This window comes from Coffea eugenioides, chromosome 10 (genome assembly GCF_003713205.1).
Source record: "Coffea eugenioides isolate CCC68of chromosome 10, Ceug_1.0, whole genome shotgun sequence".
NCBI lineage: Eukaryota > Viridiplantae > Streptophyta > Magnoliopsida > Gentianales > Rubiaceae > Coffea > Coffea eugenioides.
Genome location: NC_040044.1, coordinates 11,805,124 through 11,812,426, shown reverse-complemented (window position 1 = coordinate 11,812,426; position 7,303 = coordinate 11,805,124). Strand labels below are relative to the sequence as shown.

Below are 7,303 nucleotides of genomic sequence, written 5' to 3'. Positions count from 1 at the left end.
GTTAGATTTGTAATAGGTAGGAAGACAACAATAAACCAAAAAAAAATTTAAAAGTTGCTAAAGTTGTTTCATATTGGTACTTACCTTGGCTACATTTTATTATTACAACCCCTAACTACAACAATTTGAGACCAATGTCTAACAAGTCATGCAAGAATTTGTGTAATAGTGATGGTAATAAACTTTTATATTAAAAGGTATGATTTCAGAAATCTCCCTTGAGATTTGTGACAATATCAATTAGCACTGTTGAACTTTAAAAAGTATCACTTGCCTCCCATATTTTTAACTTTTTCAAATATTATAAACCTATTTTAAATATATTATTAAAAACTGATTTTTGGATGGAGAATATGTACTCACCAATATTGCCCTTTTCCTGTGCACCTTTTTTGTTTTTATAACAAATCTAGTTAATTCTTTAAACTTTTAAAAACTTCTTCGACATGGTTTTGTAGTTAAGAATTATAGGTGTTAACAAGATTTAAAAACATTTTAACACATTTCATGCCAATAGTTGGCACAATAAATATTAAATTTAGAAATTCAAAAACACTTTGTCGGTAAAAGAGTAACTTCTTTCAATCTTTGAAAGCATATCAAGTGAGTTTATGAACACAATTTTAAAATTTTTTTCTAGTTTTTAGAAACTCTAACAATTTGAAAAGCTCCTCAAGTTGACTGTAAACACTTTGTAGTTAATAAAATAAATTATTTATACCGTAAAGCACCTACCATTATATTGTATTCCACTAAAATTGCGGATTCACTCAATTTGTCTCAAGCTTTTCTTACTATACTTTTAATTTTGAGAAAAAAAGTAGGATAACAAAGGACACTTTTGGATTGAAAACATCTTCTCTATCCAAAAGCTATCCAAAAGTGAGTTTTATAATATTTTTATTTTGACATGAGTCGATAATGTTACAAAAAGTCAAAAGTAGGGAAGTAAATGATTTTTTTCAAAGCTTAAGAGTACTAAGTGAAATTATTAGAAACCTCAAAGGAGGATTTTGAAATGATCCCACATTAAAATTAGAATCTTCTTTTCTTTGAGTAAATTTATTTTATATATTACCCTTATATTATCATTCAATTGTAACTTATTCATCAAATAGATTAAACAATAATGTTATTTTCATATAATATGTTTTCATAAGATTTTGTGGGGATTTAGGAATACATATTTTAATTCATCTTAAAACCCCTAATTATGACTACTAGAAACTTAAGGAACCACATATTTTAATTCATCTTTAAACCCCTTAGGGACAAAAAATGTAAAGTCAAAAATTTTGACTAACTTTTTTTTTGGAAGAAACTTTTGACTAACATTAAATTGAATTTGAAGTTAGTTGTCTTAAATTTGTTTAAAACAAGAAACTTAGGGGACTAAAAATGTAAAGTCAAAATTTTTGACTAACTTTTTTTTTTTTTGGAAGAAACTTTTGACTAATTTTAAATTGAATTTGACATTAGTTGTCTAAAATTTGTTTACAACAAGAAACTTTGGGGACTAGATTTATTTTGATCAAAACTTTAAAGACCAGTTTAGTACACAAACCAAAAATTAGGGACCAAAATTGCAATTCTCTTAGGAAAATAATTAAAACCAACAGTAGATTAAAAACAAAAAAAAAAAAAAAAATCTCTTCCACGTAACCCGCAAGTGACGGTGCTGGGAACATGGCTGGATCTCCCGCCACGGAGGCCAACATTTCCGACGCCATTGAAACTCCGTTACTGGACGACGTCGTGGATGGAAACGTCGACTATAAAGGCCGCCCTGTCAAGCGGTCCAAATCCGGTCGTTGGAAATCGGCATCTTTCATCATATGTAGGAAGCCAAAACCATCGTTATACTTTCAAATTCAGAGCTGGTAAAATTTGAAGCAAAATAAAAATCAATCAAACAAATTTCATTTGTTGTCTTTATTGCAGGTGTGGAGATGGCAGAGAGGTTTGTTTATTATGGAATAAGCGTGAATTTGATCAGTTACTTGACGGGGCCACTCGGCCAGTCCACAGCTACGGCGGCGGAGAACGTGAATGCTTGGTCCGGCACGGCGCAGATGTTGCCGCTCTTGGGTGCTTTTGTGGCCGACTCATTTCTCGGTCGATATCGCACCATTTTAATCTCTTCCTTGCTCTATATCCTGGTCAGTAATTGCTACTTGTATTTTGTGCTTTACCTTTGGTACTACTTCGATACTAGAGTTGTAATTGAGTTAAATTAAGGGTGTCTTTGTTTACTAGTTACTAGTCTGTTGATAATTTGATATTATCCATATGTGAATGAAGCTCCATCTAGAAGAGGCCCGGAAAGTGACAAGTAGGCATTGAATTTTTTTTTTTGGGTTAAATAATGATTTACAAAGGAAAAAGTTGTACTAAATTAAGTTGGCAAGATGCGTCCATGAAAAAGGACAAGGTTTGTTAAGGTTTTGATATCATGAGTTGAGCTAGACAAGTTGATCAATGCTAAATCTCATCCTAGCTCCGTGCGATTAGTTAGTTAACTAGCCACTGGTCAAGCTTGATTTGATCATCGATGAACTTGCTATGTAGTTCATATCATGAGCTCAGTGTTAGGGCTGAAAAGAAATGAAATTGTGATTATTCTTGTGGAATTTAAGGAATCCTCCATCCATGTTGTTTTTTGAATGCATTCTTTTTTTCCTTTTCTATCTTCAGCACTCCTTGAGAAAACTGGCAATAGCGAAAATTTGTGGTATTCTGCTGCTGCAGAATTTGAGTTTTTTTAAAAGTAAAATCTCAAAAAGAAATCCTGTGAGTTTATGCCTAAGCTTTCCTCGATGTTTATGGGGAAAGCTGTATTTAGAACTATTCTTTAACACATATGTCTCACTCAAATTTACATACATCTATAGGTGTCGCTTTGATATGGATTTATGTGATGATACTGGTGCCATCACAGCTTCTGTTTTTGGAGAACAAGCTGAAAAGCTGCTAAAGTTCACTGCTCTTGAAATAATGGACCATTTTAAGCAGGCCTGTTTTCCTTGCAAAAAATAACTGTCAAATTATTATCCCTTCCATTTAATTGTTATTGTAGCAGACTTCTGCATTGTGAATATAATGCTTATCCACTCACCTATTTTTCCCGTCCATATTTTCCTTTTATAGAACATTGAGCTCCCTCTGGAGGCTGTCCATAAGGAGTTGGAGTCCAAGTGGTTTCTCATACATATAAAACCAGTGCAGGCTCAAATGTCTGATGCAAAACAACGCTATACAGTTATCTACTATTCTGAACTTCTCAATAGTGATGCTGTTGATTCCCCTGCTGAATCTAAAAATGCTGAATCCAAAAATCCTACTTTGTTAATCGAGCTGCAATCTGACACCACTGACATCGTCACTTCAGGTATTAACTGTTTAGCAGTAACATTTAATTGTATCTATGACATTAATAAAACCTCCATTTCCTTCTCAGGTCAAATAATAATGCCTCATAAACATCTGTTCAAAAACTCCTTTGTTCTTCTAATTCTATTATACAATTGACTATATATTCATCTATCATTATTAGATGTAGCGTATATAGACATATATTACTATTTCGCCTTTGTTAACAAATTTGATTTTCTTACAGGAGCCACAGCTATTCAAGAAACCAAACCAGCTTCCAAGGCTAGACAATGTTTAACTCAAAAATTGGAACTCTTAGCTGATCAAGCCAATAATACTTCCCGTTCTGTCAGTGAAGGCTCTAAGAAGAAGTCCAGGCTCATGTAGACTGGTGTTATTTCCTTTTGTGTTAATAACTCCGAATAGGTAGCTGTACTGTATATTGCTATCAATTGCTTTTTGTTCACCGCCTTATTCTGCCTCAGAAACCACGCTACCCATGCCTGATCCCCTTCCTTTGAACTTTATTTTGTTTGATGGTTTATTCTCCTAGGGGAACTATGCTGCCAGTGCTTGATTCCCTTTGTTGGAACTTGCAGCTAAAATGAAAATAACTTTTATGTCTTGTTCCATTGCTGTTCTAACAGGACATTTTACTGTCATTTACTTTTTTCCAGCTATTCCACCTTTACATTTCAATCCGATGCTCATTACCCTTCAGTTACACCAGAACACTTTAGTCACAATTTTACTGAAGAGTTATCTCCTTCTGCATTAATTATTCAGTGGATATAACAAATATAGTATCAATTATAATATGTACTTCTCTGAACATCAGCATTGTCATCTACTAAACTACTGGCCCAACACGCAACCAATTATATTTGTTCTGCTGCTATAAACAGGAATCACTTGATAGTATATATATATAAGTCTGTTTCCTCTTCCATTCCTTCTTACTATGTGCATGCCTTTGCTTACAATTTACTACAAATCTCTTTCTTTATGCTTTCATAGCTCACACTTATCCAACTACACTGACCAACTGCTCTCATCCATTCGTCTTAACACCTTCATGGCACAAACATCTACCGTTTCTATGAATTCCTCTCACAGCACGAACAATGCTCCACAAACATATTGCTTTTTTATTAGATGCAAAAACAAAGGACAGGTAATAATATTTGTCTCCAATGTTATAGATTTCTTATGGTTTATTCTTCAACTTGCGTTCAAACATGACCTTCCTTTTTATGCAACATACAGCCTTTGCCTGTTGAATTTCAAATATTGCTGAGCCAACACGATGACACTACAATCACCTTCAGACATGGATTGCAACGATGGACTATCTCAGTTAGAAATAGCAGCTTTGAAGAAGGATGGATAGAATATTGTCACCACAACATGACCAAAGAGCATGATATGCTATTGCTTCGCCATGCTGGAGATCTAATTTTTGATATCATTCATTTCTGTGAACTGAAAAAGCAAGTCTATCTCCGTTGGACAGTTTCCCTACCGAATCTTTTGCATCAGCAAAGCAGTATAGGTTCACAAGTTATATTTCCCTTTCTAATTTAGCAGTCTGTATATACCACTTACTATATTTTACAATATTATTCTTTCGTCTTGTCAGATCCTACCTTTTTATCACTTCATCAGCAAATTGTTTCCTCATCACTAAGCCTGGATTTCTCTCAAGATCTATCCAATTCAATCTGCTTTTATCAGACATTTGACTCAGCATATCCAAATTCCTTGGTAATCTTCTTTTCTATCCACCGTTTCTAAACACCTTTCCTCCGGCAGAATAATTTACCCTTCTTCATTAACTAACTTACATTCTCTTATTTGTAGAAACTCCCTCGGTTTGTCGATCACTTTTTAAATGGTAACAGAACTCCAACTATAGTTCTAAAAACTGGCAACAACATCACTCAAGTTGGAATAAAGCGCAACCGACTCAAACAAAATTGGAGAAAGTTTGTTCTGGACCATCATCTGCAGCATAATGATACGCTTGTCTTCATTCCAGAATCACAGACAAGCTTTGCTGTTTTAATCTTTAGTAGTGATGGAATTGAGAAGATTTTCCCTTGGTACAATATCTTTCTGCTGTACTTTTATGGTGGACGGATATCCACTTGCATATGTAATCCTTCATTAAATATATAATCAGTTTATTATTAACCTGCTTCTCGACAAAAAAGACTGGTCTGTCTCATTTTTACTGCAATACATATCCAACAATTTACTCTGCCCAGGAATATATTCCCTTGCTGCAAAATTTTATCAGATTTCTGACAATGCAGTGACCTACATGAACTGAACATCACGCATGACCCAACACTCAGCAACCAAGCTATTCTTTTCTCCCTACAATATTCCTTCACTGTGCATTTTATTTGCAATATTTACTTTTAAAAATTTTATCAAATCAAAAAAACATTCCAATATAGTTCACATATCCCTTAGAATTCAATTTGAAATCATAAACCAAATACTTTTTCATTTATAACTTAAACTTTAACATATCAAATATTGACAATATTATGTTTAGCCAAAATTATAGTATATTCATCACTCTATTACATATAAACATGAAGGTAATTTCCAAAAAACAAAAAACAAAATCAAAACTACTTGCACTTGCACTGCCTAATACCAACATTCATACGTTTTATATAATAATAATGATTGGTATGTATAATAATAGAAGATTGAGTCCAAGGATACGTAAATAATTTTTAATAAAATTTTTTTAATTATAATTGCCAATAACATTAAAATATAATCAATTGAAGTGTTTTATTTCCTTTAATAGGTGCCACATTAAAATCATATAAGTATAATTTAAAAATAACAAAAACTAAGATAAAAAAATCTTTACAGTTGCACTCCTTAATATTAACATTCATACTTTTTATATACTAATAATTTAAATTACAGTATTTACCAATCCACTATAACAAATATTACAAATTCTCCACTTTAGATATAGAGTTGTGCGCCCATACTTATTGTTCCTTTTCGTATAATTTTCCAGTACCAGCCACAGCCATCTTACTTTACACCAAATTATTCGTTCACCTTATAAGCATTAAAAAAGGAATTCTTGATTTAAATCAAAAAGTCTAGAGCTACTAGCAGACAAAATGCCGCAGGCCTAACAAAGATTCCTTTACTGCATGCATTATATTGCTAGATTTGCAACTTCATGCCTGCCAATCTCTTTACTTGTTCTCTTTTCAACCCATCACTCAACTTATTACTCATATTTACATTTCCTACCACTCTACAAATCATTTACCATTTCTCTTCTACATATTCATCACCTACTACCAATAAATCACATTTAGTTTCCTCTGCAAATACCCAGCACGCTCAATCTTCTCTTCAAAGTACATCCTGCTAAACAATACCCGTAAGATGAACCCTTCTACCATGCCTTTGTCTGCTATTCATCCGTCCTTGAAACACTGGGGAGTTACTGTCCAGGCAATTGAAGCAACACATGTGAAGTCTAGCTCAATTCTTCAGCAACAATTTCAAACATTTGTGCTTGCTGACGCAGAGGTAATATATATCCAAGTCTTCCTTTTACCTTCAAATCATCAAACTAACTTCAATACAATTTAATACTTGCTAATCACAGGGTACGACAGTCGAAATGCATGTTCCTCAAAGTATTCTCGATCAAACAACTGAACTGCTTGTACCGTTTAAAACATACCACATCTCTGGAGCTTTCGTTTCTCCGCCAATTACTGATACTGCCATCAGTCAATATCCATTTCATTTCATTGCTACTGAAGATACTTTAATTGAAGAAATTCAAGAGGCTGGTCAGCCTTCTCTTCCTCTTCATTTTCAGCTACATTCTTTCTCTACATTAGCCGTAATTGCTGACACTGATCAGCTTATAAGT

At 33.4% G+C, this 7,303-nt stretch overlaps 1 pseudogene; it reads left to right on the top strand.

Moving 5' to 3' along the window:
- Positions 1 to 1,676: 1,676 nt before the first annotated feature.
- Positions 1,677 to 7,303, top strand: part of LOC113748871 — a 136,040-nt pseudogene continuing 130,413 nt past the window's right edge.